The sequence below is a fragment of the Carcharhinus amblyrhynchos genome, chromosome 2, assembly GCF_965287045.1.
Source record: "Carcharhinus amblyrhynchos chromosome 2, sCarAmb.v2.hapA, whole genome shotgun sequence".
NCBI lineage: Eukaryota > Metazoa > Chordata > Chondrichthyes > Carcharhiniformes > Carcharhinidae > Carcharhinus > Carcharhinus amblyrhynchos.
The window spans coordinates 111,398,699-111,412,777 of NC_137325.1; the positions used below are offsets into that span (position 1 = coordinate 111,398,699).

The 14,079-nt window shown below is 43.5% G+C and overlaps 1 protein-coding gene across 5 annotated transcripts in view; it reads left to right on the forward strand.

Moving 5' to 3' along the window:
- Window positions 1–14,079, forward strand: part of mllt10 (MLLT10 histone lysine methyltransferase DOT1L cofactor) — a 272,972-nt gene that overhangs the window by 235,308 nt on the left and 23,585 nt on the right. The gene's annotated exons all lie outside the window — the stretch shown is intronic.

Sequence of the window (14,079 nt, forward strand, 5' to 3'; positions counted from 1 at the left end):
TCTGTGGATACATTTTATCTACACTTAAATTTAATTAATTGACTAAGACACATAGTTGTAGGTACCATTCTTCAAGGGCATCTGCCACACACCACCTTCTTTGTAGGCTTTGCGGATAGTTCATTTGGCAGTTCTTTAAGTCATGTTGTACTTAAGGGTTTGTCAAAACACCAAGCATTAGTATTACTGATGTCACAGGTAACCATATTTGTATTTTTCCACAGATATTAAAAATTTGTTCTTAGGATATGTGTCACTAATTTCCTTGAGTAAAACAGCTACTTTCTAGCTAAAAGGAAGAGCACACCACCATTGTTACCTAATTTGACAAAGCATGTTTTTTGCTTTCATCCATATGCTTCTCATAACTGTGTTAGAATTATTGAATTGAAGAGTGCTATTGTAATAATCATACTACATCAGAACTCCAATATCTCAGGTGGAAAGCAGACCTATTTATGCAGTCCTTTCATAATGTGCATATACAGCTAAAGAAGTCATAATATAAATGGAGGCCATTCAGCCCATTGAATCTGCACTGTCTGTTTCAAAGAGCAATCCAGTTAGTACTGTTTCATTATTTCTCCAGATTCCCGCAGCTTTTTTCTCTTTCAAGTATTAAACTAATTTCCTTTGAAAGCTACTGTTGAAGCTTTCCCACCATCCTATTACAGCAGCATATTCCAAACCCTACCTAGTTGTTCGGTAAAACATTTTTCCCTCATGTTGTCTTTGGTTCTTTAGCTAGTCATCTTAGATTGTGCTTTCTGGTTATCAACCCTTCAAATATTGGAAACAGTTTATCTTTATTTACTCTATTTTGCAGGTATTCACGAAAGGAAATTATATGGACTTTTAGTCATTTCAGATATACACACAAGGTTGTTGTAGCTTTAAGAAAGCACCACACATAATTCTGATATAGTCATGCATATGAGAACTATGATTAAGCAACTAAAACTGCTGTAAATAGAAATATAGACTGTACCTCCTTCCTCTGCAAAAGAGAGAACTGAGAGATGGTGGCATAATAGATTTGAAAAATTATGAAAGGATTCGATAAGGTAGATGTAGAGAAGATATTTCCATTTGTGGGTGAGTCCAAATCTAAGAGGCATAAGTATGAATGTAAAATACTGCAGATTCTGAGAATCTGAAATAAAAATAGCAAATGTTGGAAATTGGCAGCAGTATGTGTGGTGAGATGTTACGGGTAACTGAAATATTATCATCATACAACTATAGGAAAGGCATTAATAAATCTAATGTGAAATTCAGGAAAAATGTCTTTATCCAGAGAGAGATGAGGATGGATCTTGCTGCCGCATAAAATAGTGAGGTGCATAGCATGGATGGACAAGCTAGATAAGTACATGAGAGAGAAAAGGGCTAAAAGGAAATGTTGATGGAATAGCGTGGAAGGAAGATGGTATGGAGCATAAAACACCAGACAGACCTGTTGGCCTGAATGATCCTTTTCTGTGTTCTAAATTTCTGTGTAATAATTTTTATAGGGCAAGTATCATGTCAAATGGGTGTTGTGCATGTTTCATGTTCCTAATTATCTGCAGTAGAACTGAGTGATAAATTAAGTCGTATTGTGGGTGAATATCCAATCGCCCTGAAATAAATTTACAAGTCTTTAGAAGTAATTCCCATTACAGCAATGTCTACATTTCCACAAGATTTTCACTGGGCTTTATTGCATGATAATATGAATTATTAATTTTGTTTTGGGTGTTGGCTTGGTAATGACTATTGACGTGTATGTAAACTGAATGAGGAAGAAGGTTAGATTGCCACCCTCAATCAAATCATTTTCATGTTTTGTATGTATACTATCCTTCCCTTTCACGGATTTGTGCTTTTCTGAAAAAAAAGTATTTAGTTAATTTGCTGTTTCATACTCTTTGTTATTGCTTTAATAAATAAAGGAATCATCTTCAAACATGAACTTACAGGCGTGGGGGGAGGGAATTGTGCAATATTTTTAAGCCTTGCCGTTTTGTGTTGTGATGGCACTGCTTGTGGTACTTCTCCAGTGCTTTGAGGTGCCTGCTGTAGATTGTCCATGTCTTTCAGCATGTAGGAACAAGATTACTCTTGTTTTATAAACCATGACCTTCATCTTGGATTTGAGATTCTGGTCCTCAAATACACTTTGCTTTAGTCAGCCAAAGGCTGAGCTGGCACATAGATGACAAAATTCATCATTGCACTCAATGTCTGCTTTCATCAATACTCGCAAGATGTGGAAAATGGTCTACATTTGCAAGGATCTTGCTATCGATCTTAATCGATAGAGCAGGTCATGGGAGTATTTTGCTTGATAGCTGATTGAAAAAGTGCCCTAATTTTCTGGATGTTTAGTGAAAGTGACTGGAGCTCAGTCTGAGTGAGCTCAAGCACAAACATCACCTGCGTACTAGAGTTCAATCACCAAATTTAGTGAGAATTTCGGTTTTGAACAGAAGTGACATAGGTTGACTAATTTCTCATCTGTATTATAAATTATCGTAGTAAGAAGTCTGACAACACCAGGTTTAAGTCCAACCGATTTATTTGATAGTAAACTCATAAGCTTTCGGGGTTTGCCCCTTCGTCAGGTGAATGGAGAGTTCTGGCCTCAGACAGAGCATGTAACAGCACAGACAGTTTCTTACTGTGTTTACCCCAGTCCAATGCTGGCATCATGTAAATTGTCACCAGGCCTTTGGGTAGATTGCTCGAGTTGATGTCCAATATTACAGTGAGGAAGATCTCAAGATCCATCAAATCCAGTAGCAAGAAAAGTGGTCCATAGGCAGGAGGTTAGCTAATGTAAGCCTCTCCCAAGCTAACATGCCTGGTATCAAGGTGCTGATTGCTATAACCCAGTTCCACAGGAAAGGACGATGTCATTTACACGTCTGACATCAGAATTTTGAAGCAGTAATCTGCCATCCTATTTTTGCTGCTGAAGTGGATGACCTCACATTTATCCACATTATTATTGCATCAGCCATGCATATGCCACACACTCAACCTATCCAAATCACACTGAAGCATAGAACATAGAACATTACAGCGCAGAACAGGCCCTTCGGCCCACGATGTTGCGCCGACCAGTTACAAAAACAATGACCCACTAGCCTATACCAATCCCTTTTCGTCCATAAACCTATCCACAGATCTCTTAAACGCCCCCAAACTAGGCGCATTTACAACTGCAGCAGGCAGGGCATTCCAATCCCTCACCACCCGCTGGGTAAAGAACCTACCCCTGACATCCGTCCTGTAGCTACCCCCCCTTAATTTAAAGCCATGCCCCCTCGTGCTAGCTTTCTCCATCCGAGGAAAAAGGCTATCACTATCCACCCTATCTAAACCTCTAATCATCTTATATGTTTCAATAAGATCCCCTCTTAGCCGCCTTCTTTCCAACGAAAACAACCCTAAATTCCTCAGTCTCTCCTCATAGGACCTCCCCACCATACCAGGCAACATCCTAGTAAACCTCCTCTGCACCCTCTCCAAAGCCTCCACATCCTTCTTGTAATGTGGGGACCAGAACTGCACACAGTACTCCAAGTGCGGCCGCACCAGAGTAGTGTACAGTTGCATCTCTGCATTTCCCTCACCGCTCACCCTCCCACCCAACTTGGTCTCATCTGCACATTTGGGGATAATACATTTAGTTCCTTCTTCCACATCATTAATATATAATGTAAACAGTTGTGATCTTAGCACAGATCCCTGTGATGCTCCACTAGTCACTGCCTGCGAATCAGAAACAGACCCATTTATTCCAACTCTTTGCTTCCTGTCTGCTAACCAGCTTTCTATTCATATACAAGACACTACCCACAACTCCATGCACTTTAACTTTATATAATATGTTGCTATATGAGACCTTATCGAAAGCCTTCTGAAAGTCTAAATAAACCACGTTCACTGGTTCTCTCTGAGCAGCTCTACTAGTTGCATCTTCAAAGATTTCCAGTAAATTTGTCAAGTATGATTTCCTTTTCGTAAATCCATGCTGACTTTGTCTGATTATAACATTGCTTTCTAAATGCTGAGTTATGAAATCCTTGATAATGGATTCTAGCAGCTTGCTTACTACTGAGTTAGGCTCACTGGTCCGCTGTTTTCTCTCTACCTCTGTTTTTGAATACCAAACTTACATTAGCTAACCCCCAATTTGTAGGAACCAGAACCATATCAGAATTTTTGAAAATGACCACTAATGAATCTTCTATTGTTAGAGCCATTTTCTTAAATACTCTGGGATGAGGATCTTCAGGCCCTGGCGAATATCCACTTTCATTCCTATTAATTTCCCCAAAACCATTTCACTACTAATACTGATTTCCTCAGTTCCTCATGAAAACTTGTGTTTCTCAGAACTTCCAGTACATTATTCATGTTGTCCTTTATGAAGACAGAAACAAAATACGAATTTAGTTCTCCAGCTAATTCCTTGTTCCCCATTATGAATTTCCCCTGTTTATGACTCTAAGGGGCCTACATTCCTTTTTGTCAATCTTTTTCTCTTTATATATCTTTAGAAACTTTTACAATCAATTATTATGTTCCCTGCTAGCTTACTGTCGTACTCTATTTTCCCCTTCATCAATCCCTTTGTCCAGTTTGCTGAATTTTAAACTGCCCTCAATCCACAGGCCTATTGCCTTTCCTTGCCAATTTGTTAATTATGCCAATTATTAGATTCTTTGAATCTAATACTATCTTTAATTTCCCTTGTAAGCCACGATTTGGCCACAGTTGCCGTTCCACTCATGCACTAATAGGGATAAACAACTTTTGCGGTTGTTTGACTTTCTCGGATGGTAGGACTGATGTATGAGGAGAGATTGAGTCGGTCGATTTATATTTGCTGGAGTTCAGAAGAATGGGGGGAGATCTCATAGAAACCTTTAAAATTCTAACAGAACTAGACAGGGTTGACGCAGGAAGGATGTTCCTGATTTTGGGAGATTCCGGAACCAGGGATTATAGTGCAGGGATATCCTGGGAGATGTGTCATCATTGATGACATCCAAGTTGTAGCAACTTGAGGACAGAATTCCAAGGTAAGATCTTCAAAGGTGAGACCTAGAGAGCCTAATGAAAGAGACGAGAGTTTCAGAGAGATTCGTTGTCTCAGTTTTACCAATGTTTGGGTGTAAGATTTGTTTTATCTTTTGTTGACTTGTGTAGTATTGTATATTTTCAGTTGTTCAGAACATATGGCTTTATTCACTCAGTAAGTGTCCTGAATCTCAAAATTTGTCTACGTTAAGCAAAGTGTTATTGGTCCTTAACTGAATCTTACTAACAATTTGGGGATCTGGCCAAGAAGCATAACACATGGCACAAGTAAATGAATACATAACTAGTACATCATTGTGTTGTGTATCTGGACTTTCAAAAGGCTTTTGACAAGGTCACACAAGATTAGTGAGCAGAATTAAAGCTCATAGTATTGGGAGTATGGACATGGATTGACACGGATAGAGAACTGGTTGGCAGACAGGAAGCAGAGAGTAGGAATAAATGGGTCCTTTTCAGAGTGGCAGAAAGTAACTAGCGGGGTACCACAAGGTTCAGTGCTGGGACCCCATCTATTCACAAATATACATTAGTGATCTGGATGAAGGAATTGAATGCAATATCTCCAAATTTGCAGATGAAATTAAACTGGGTGGTAGTGTGTGCTGTGAGGATGGTGCTAAGAGACTGCAGTGTGACTTGGGCAGTTTGGCTGAGTGGGCAAATACTTGGCAAATGCAATATAATGTGGATAAATCTGAGGTTATCCACTTTGGTGGCAAAAAGTGGAAGGAAGATTGTTATCTGAATGGTGGCAGTTTAGGAAAAGAGGAAGTGCCAATGTTACCTGGGTGTCATGGTGGAACAATTGCTGAAGGTTGGCATGCAGGTACAGCAGGCAGTGAGGAAAACTAATGGCATGCTGGCCTTCATAACAAGAGGATTAGAGTGTAGGAGTAAGGATGTCTTGCTGCAGTTATATAGGACCTTGATGAGGCTGCACTTTGAGTATTTTGTGCAGTTTTGGTCTCCTAGTCTGAGAAAGGACATTCTTGCTATTGAGAGAGTCTAGCAAAGTTTCACCAGATTGACTCCTGGAATGGCTAGACTGACATATGAAGAGAGACTGGATCGGCTGGCCTTGTATTCACTGGAATTGAGAAGAATGAAGGGATTTCACAGAAACAAAAAAAATTCCCGATAGGACTGGACAGGCTAGATGTGGGAAAGATGTTCCCAGTGTTAGGGAAGTACAGAGCTAGGGGTCACAGCCTAAGAATAAGGGGTAAGCCATTCAGCAGAAATAAGGAAGAACTTCTTCATTCAGAGTTATGAACCTGTAGAATTCTCTACCACAGAAAGCTGTTGGAGCTACTTCATTAAATACGTTCATGAGGGAGCTGGATATGGCCCTTGTGATTAAAGGGATCAAGGGGCATGGAGGGAAAGCGTGAGTGGGATACTGAAAGTGTATGATCAGCCATGATCGTATTGAACGGTGGTGCAGGCTTGAAGGGCCGAATGGCCTACTCCACCTATTTTCTTTTACTGTAGTAGTGATGCCAAGTCCCATTTGACACTGCATTCACTATGTTTCTATTAACGGACTAAAACTTATTGTGACTAGAATAGTTCTGTTAGCCTGATTATTATCAGCGCCTTCAACTTCTGAATTCTGTCTTATGTCCAAAACTTGCTAATCCACTTTGGGCAGTACATCACATAATGATGTTTTGAATCATATCTAAAGCACCTATTAACTGTTCCTGAGGCATTCCTATGGTTAATCTGTCTATTATTGCTAGTTCAATCCTGTCAGCCGCCATTCCTGCTAAAGATGCCTTCTCTCCTCATTCCTTCTGTTTGTAATTCCTCTAGTACTATCACCTGCCGAACTATCTAGAAATGCTACAATCCTTTGTAATGCTGCAGAGTGTTCCATTTGCCACATCAAGGCTGCTGGAAATAATTGCTTCCCAGGATTTTTCTTAACACAGCATACATTTGATCCAGAAGAGTGTCTACTTCTGAGAACTGAATGCAAGTTAAGGCTAGGAACCTATCCTTGTGAGACATCTTAGCACTGCCCAGCAATTTAAATGCAAGCACTGATTAAGGAATCTCAAAATTCAATTTCTGTTAAAGTCCATGTTATGTCCCTCCATGAAAAAACCATCCTTCTTTGAAAATTTATCAAAGTCCATCATATGGCTCCTGGTCTGACCAAGACCGATAGAACCCACAAATGGTTGTGAACGTAGCCCAATCCGTCATGCAAACCAGCCTCCCATGCATTGATTCCCACTGTCTCAGGAAAGCAGCCAGCATAATCAAGGACCTATGCACCCCAGATATACTCTTTTCCACTTTCTTCCATCGGGAAAATTTAAATTTAATCGGGAAAACGATTTACATAGATGATTTGGAGTTGGGGACCAAGTGTAGTGCGTCCAAATTCGCAGATGACACAAAGATGGGTGGAAGAGCAAAATTTGCAGAAACTCTGCAAAGGGATATAGATAATCTAAGTGAGTGGGTGAGGGTCTGGCAGATGGAGTACAATGTCGGTAAATGTGAGGTCATCCATTTTGATAGGAATAACAGCAAAATGGATTATTATTTAAATAGTAAAAAATTGCAGCATGCTGCTTTGCAGAGGGACCTGGGTGTCCTTGTGCAGGAATCTCAAGAAGTTGGTTTGCAGGTGCAGCAGGTAATTAAGAAAGCAAATGGAATTTTGCCCTTCATCGATAGATGAAGTTTAAGAACGACAAGATTATATTGCTGCTGTATAAGGTGCTGGTGGGGGCACATCTGAAGTACTGTGTACAGTTTGGTCTCCTTACTTGAGAAAGGATATACTGGCACTGGAGGGGGTGTAGAGGAGATTAATTAGGTTGATTCTGGAGTTGAGGGGGTTGCCTTATGAGGAGAGACTGAGTAGACTGGGGCTATACTCATTGGAATTCAGAAGAGTGAGGGGAGATCTCATAGAAACATATATGGTAATGAACGGAATAGATAAGATAGAAGCAGGGAAGTTATTTCCACTGGCGCGTGAAACTAGAATTAGGGGGCATTGCCTCAAAATCAGGGGAAGCCGATTTACGATTGAGTTGAGGAGGAACTTCTTCATACAAAGGGTTATGAATTTGTGGAATTCCCTGCCCAGTGAAGCAGTTGGGGCTACCTCATTGAATGTTTTTAAGGCAAGGATAGACAAATTTTTGAACAGCAAAGGAATAAAAAGATTATGGTGAATGGACAGGTAAATGGACCTGAGTCCACAACAAGCCTACTCCTGCTCCTAGTTCTTACGTTCTTATGAAAAAGGTACCAAAGTCTGAAAGCATGTACCAATGGACTCAAGAATAAATCTCTTCTCCCTACCTGGAACTGCAACACTATATTCTGCATCTTACCCTTTCTTGTCTCTGTTTTACTGATATTGGAGTGGATTGTTGAGAAATCTGAGACTCCGTTTTGATTATTTATTTAGCATTTATTGTGCAGTGTGCTATATTCCACCACAGTTTGTCTGTTAATTCATGTGTACTTTCCATTAACCCTGAACGGCCTGTTTTGTCTGAGTATGCGCAAGAAACAATACGTTGACTCTATCTTACTACATGTGACAATAAATCAAATCAGAAATTCATGCCTTATAGGCACCTAATGGGCCATCTTTCTGATAAATTCCATGAAACTTGATAAAGTTCCAAATTGTCAGGCATCCAGTTCACAAAATATTCCGCATATGATTTTACTTTTATTAGGAAGCAATAATGCCACGATCGTATCTACTTATCCTCTTCAGTAGGGACTTAACCCATGTTCACATATCAATTTTTCCACTGGTCCTAAGAGAACATCAATGGGTAATCAGACCCTAACAATTATCCTTTCTTCCTGCAAAGCCATTTTTCACAAAAGTAACTTGGATTACAATCTTGGAAAAAGAAACAGTTTCCGGCCTTCATCTGTCGGCAACCGTTCTGTTACCATGTACCAATGGTCCTACCATTTAGCACTTTGGCTGGCAGTTCTTAGTTGGCAGAACTTCTGCTCCAGGGGCCTTGATTTCTGCAAAGCTGGGTCTTTTCTCTTCAACTGATTTAGGTAATTGGATCAGGAATTGGCTAGCAGATAGGAGACAGAGGGTGGTGGTTGATGGTAAGTATTCGTCATGGAGTTCAGTTACAAGTGGTGTGCCTCAGGGATCTGTTTTGGGGCCACTGCTGTTTGTAATTTTTATAAATGATCTGGATGAGGGTATAGTTGGGTGGATTAGTAAATTTGCTGATGACGCCAAAGTCGGAGGTGTGGTAGATAGTGAGGAAGGGTGTCATAGTTTACAGGGAGATTTGGACAAGTTGCAGAGCTGGGCCGAGAGGTGGCGGATGGAGTTTAATGCGGAAAAGTGTGAGGTAATTCACTTTGGTAGGAATAACAGATGTGTAGAGTATAGGGCTAACGGCAGGACTCTGAATAGTGTGGATGAACAGAGGGATCTAGGTGTATCTGTACATAGATCCCTGAAAGTTGGGAATCAAGTAGATAGGGTTGTTAGGAAGGCATACGGTGTCTTGGCGTTTATTGGTAGGGGGATTGAATTTAGGAGCCGCAGCGTCATGTTGCAACTGTACAAAACTCTGGTGCGGCCACACTTGGAGTATTGTGTGCCGTTCTGGTCCCCACATTATAGGAAGGATGTGGAGGCTTTGGAGGGTGCAGAGGAGGTTTACCAGGATGTTGCCTGGTATGGAGGGGAGGTCCTATGAGGAGAGACTGAGGGATTTGAGGTTGTTTTCGTTAGAAAGAAGGCGGCTAGGAGGGGACCTTATTGAAACATACAAGATGATTAGAGGTTTAGATAGGGTGGACAGTGATAGCCTTTTTCCTCGGATGGAGAAAGCTAGCACGAGGGGGCATAGCTTTAAATTAAGGGGTGGTAGTTATAGGACGGATGTCGGGGTGGGTTCTTTACCCAGAGGGTGGTGAGGGATTGGAATGCCCTGCTTGCTGCAGTTGTAAATGCGCCTAGTTTGGGGGCGTTTAAGAGATCCGTGGATAGGGTTATGGATGGAAAGGGATTGGTTTAGGTTAGAGGGTCATTGCTTTTTAACTGGTTGGCACAACATCGTGGGCCGAAGGGCCTGTTCTGCGCTGTTATGTTCTATGTTAACTGCTAGCTGAGACCCCTGTGATTGCCACAAGATCAAGCTTGATGTGAAAGCTGTGCAAAGGGCACAGAAGCCGTTTAACAGAATGGTTCCAAGGATGAGGGATGATATAAACTGGAGAACATAAGAACATAAGAACATAAGAAATAGGAGCAGGAGTAGGCCATCTAGCCCTTCGAGCCTGCCCTGCCATTCAATAAGATCATGGCTGATCTGTCGTGGCTCAGTTCCACTTTCCCGCCCTCTCCCCATAACCCTTAATCCCCTCTCTTATCAAGAACCCATCAACCCGCTTTTTAAAAATATTTAGCGAGGCAGCCTCCACCACTTCAACGGGCAGAGAATTCCAGAGATTCACCACCCTTTGAGTGAAGAAGTTCCTCCTCAACTCCGTTCTAAACCGCCTCCCCTTTATCTTGAGGCTGTGCCCCCTAGTCCTACTGTCTTTTTTGAGCGGGAAGAGTCTCTCCACCTCTATCCTATCCATCCCATTCATCATCTTATACGTCTCAATGAGATCTCCCCTCATTCTTCTAAACTCTAACGAGTACAAGCCTAGTTTATTCAGCCTCTCCTCATAGCTCAACCCCCTCAACTCCGGTATCAGCCTAGTAAACCTCCTCTGCACTCCCTCCAGGGCCAAAATATCCTTGCGCAGGTGCGGCGCCCAAAACTGCACACAGTACTCCAGCTGCGGCCTCACCAATGCCCTATACAGCTGCAGCAAGACCTCCCTACTTTTATATTCAATCCCCCTCGCTATGAAGGCCAGCATCCCATTCACCTTCCTGACCACCTGCTGCACCTGCAAGCTGGGTTTTTGCGACTCATGCACAAGGACCCCGAGGTCCCTCTGCACCGTCGCCTGCTGCAGTTTTTCGCCACGTAAGTAATAGTCCTTCCTACCATTCTTCCTACCAAAGTGGACCACCTCACACTTGCCAACATTAAATTCCATTTGCCATTTCCTGGCCCATTCGCCCAGCCTATCTAGATCCTTCTGCAGACTCTCCACACCCTCCGCACAATTTGCCTTTCCCCCAATCTTGGTGTCATCAGCAAATTTCGACACCCTGCACTCGGTTCCCTCCTCCAGATCATCTATATAAATGGTAAATAGCTGAGGCCCCAGCACCGACCCCTGGGGCACCCCACTAGTCACCAACCGCCAATCCGAATAGCACCCATTGACCCCCACTCTCTGCCTCCTATTTGACAACCAATCCTCTATCCACGCTAACACCCTACCCCCAACTCCATGTCCCCTGACCTTCTGCAATAACCTCTTGTGAGGTACCTTGTCAAACGCCTTCTGAAAATCCAGAAAGACCACATCCACCGGCTCTCCTCTATCCACTGCCCTAGACACATCCTCATAGAACTCCAGTAAATTTGTCAGACACGACTTCCCTTTAATGAAACCGTGTTGCGTCTGCCCTATCAAGCAATTCCCTTCAAGATGCCTCGCAATTTCCTCCTTAATGACGGATTCCAACATTTTACCTACCACAGACGTTAAACTAACCGGCCTATAATTCCCCGCCTTTTGCCTGGCACCCTTCTTAAACAACGGCGTAACATTAGCCGTTTTCCAATCTTCCGGCACTTCCCCGGAATCCAGCGACGTCTGGAAAATAACCACCAAGGCATCCACTATCACCTCCGCCATTTCTTTCAGAACCCTCGGATGCATTCCATCCGGTCCTGGGGACTTGTCCACAATCAGCCCCTCCAGTCTGTCGAGCACCACCTCTCTAGTAACAGTAATGTCATTAAGACCCTCCAGTCCTACCACCTTTCCATCGCTAACACCCGGCAAATTATTCACGTCCTCCTCCGTGAAGACAGAAACAAAAAAGTTATTCAAGACCTTCGCCATATCCCCATCCCCTACCACTAGCTCCCCTTTCTCATCCTCTAAAGGACCAGCGTTCACCCTAGCCAGCCTCTTCCTTTTTATATATTTATAAAAACTCTTGCTATCCTTTTTTATATTAAGCGCTAGCCCAGCTTCATAGCTTCTCCTACCCTCCTTTATCAACTTCTTTGTCAATCTTTGTTGACATTTAAACCTTTCCCAATCCTCTTCTCGCCCACTGCTCTTAGCTACTCTAAATTCCTCCGCTTTTAATTTAACACTTTCCTTCACCTCCTTCGTTATCCACGGCTTATTACCTCTCCTCCTACTGTCCTTTTTGACCATCGGAATAAATTTCTGCTGAGCACCAAGAAAGATCTCCTTAAAGATCCTCCACTGCTCCTCAGCAGACCTACCTTCCAACGCGCTCCCCCAGTCCACATTCGCCAATTCTTCTCTCATCCTACCATACTCCCCTCTATTCAAACAAAGGACGCGTGTCCGGGAACCCACTTTCTCCTCCTCCATCTGCAACAGAAACTCCACCATGCAATGATCACTCTCTCCAAGAGGATCCTTCACCGCAAGGTCCCTAATTCTACCCGCCTCATTACATAGCACCAGATCCAAGATAGCTCGCTCCCTCGTCGGCTCCAACACACACTGTTCAAGGAAATTATCCCGGCAGCATTCCAAGAACTCCTCCTCGAGCCCACCTCGTCCAACATGGGTCGACCAATCAATATGCAGATTGAAATCTCCCATAACTACTGCCGTCCCATTCCTGCACGTCGCACTTATTTGCGCGTTAACAGCCCGCCCCACCTCCAGATCATTATTTGGGGGCCTATAGACGACACCCACCAGCGTCTTCCTCCCTTTGCTGTTCCTAATCTCCACCCACAACGATTCCACTTTCTGCTCTTTGGCTCCGATATCATCCCTTGCTACCACCTTGATACTATCCTTAATCAGCAGAGCTACGCCACCCCCTCTTTCCTCCTGCCTATCCTTCCTAAACACTTGATAGCCCCGTACATTCATCTCCCAGTCCCTGTCACCTTGCAGCCACGTCTCTGTAATGGCCACCAGATCGTATCCATTTGTGTCGATCTGCGCCACCAGCTCATCCACTTTATTCCGAATGCTTCGTGCATTCAGATAAAGCGCTTTCATCCCAGCCTTCACCTGGACCCTATTTGCCGTAACGCCACCAATTGGGACATCCTCGGCCTCTTCCCTTACCTGTACCCTATCCTTAACTTTAGACCTCGTAGCGTCACCTACCCTCGCACCCTCCCCCCCCCTAATTAGTTTAAAGCCCTGTCTACAGTCCTCTTTACTCGATTCGCCAACACTCTGGTCCCAGCACGGTTCAGACCCACCCCATCCCGCCCGAACAAGTCCCACCTACCCCAATACTGGTGCCAATGCCCCATAAATTCGAACCCATTCCTCCCACACCAATCCCTGAGCCACCCATTCACTTCCTTTATCCTGTCAACCCTACGCCCGTCTGCACTCGGTTCAGGCAGTAGCCCAGAGACGACCACCTTGTCGGTTCTACTTTTTAATTCCATTCCCAGCTTTTCATACTCCCTCCCCAGATCCTCAGTCCGCACTTTGCCTACGTCGCCGGCACCCACATGTACTACAACGACCGGGTTCTCACCCTCCCACTCCAGATTCCTCTGCAGCCCAGCTGCGACATCCTGTACCCGAGCACCAGGCAGACAACACACCCTTCTGTGCACTTTGTCATTGTGACAAAGGACAGTGTCAATACCCTTCACCCCACTATCCCCAATCACTACTACGTTCCTTTTCCCCTTCTCTTTGCCTGTGTCCTGCTGCATCACTGTACCGTGTGCAGTTTGCTCACCAACCTCACCTGCCTCGTCCTCTTCCAGACTGGAAGCAAGAACCTCAAACCTGTTATGCAGATTAAGAGGCTGAGGCCTCCGCTCCTCACCCCCCTTCCTCCTCCCAGCAGCCCCCTTTTGT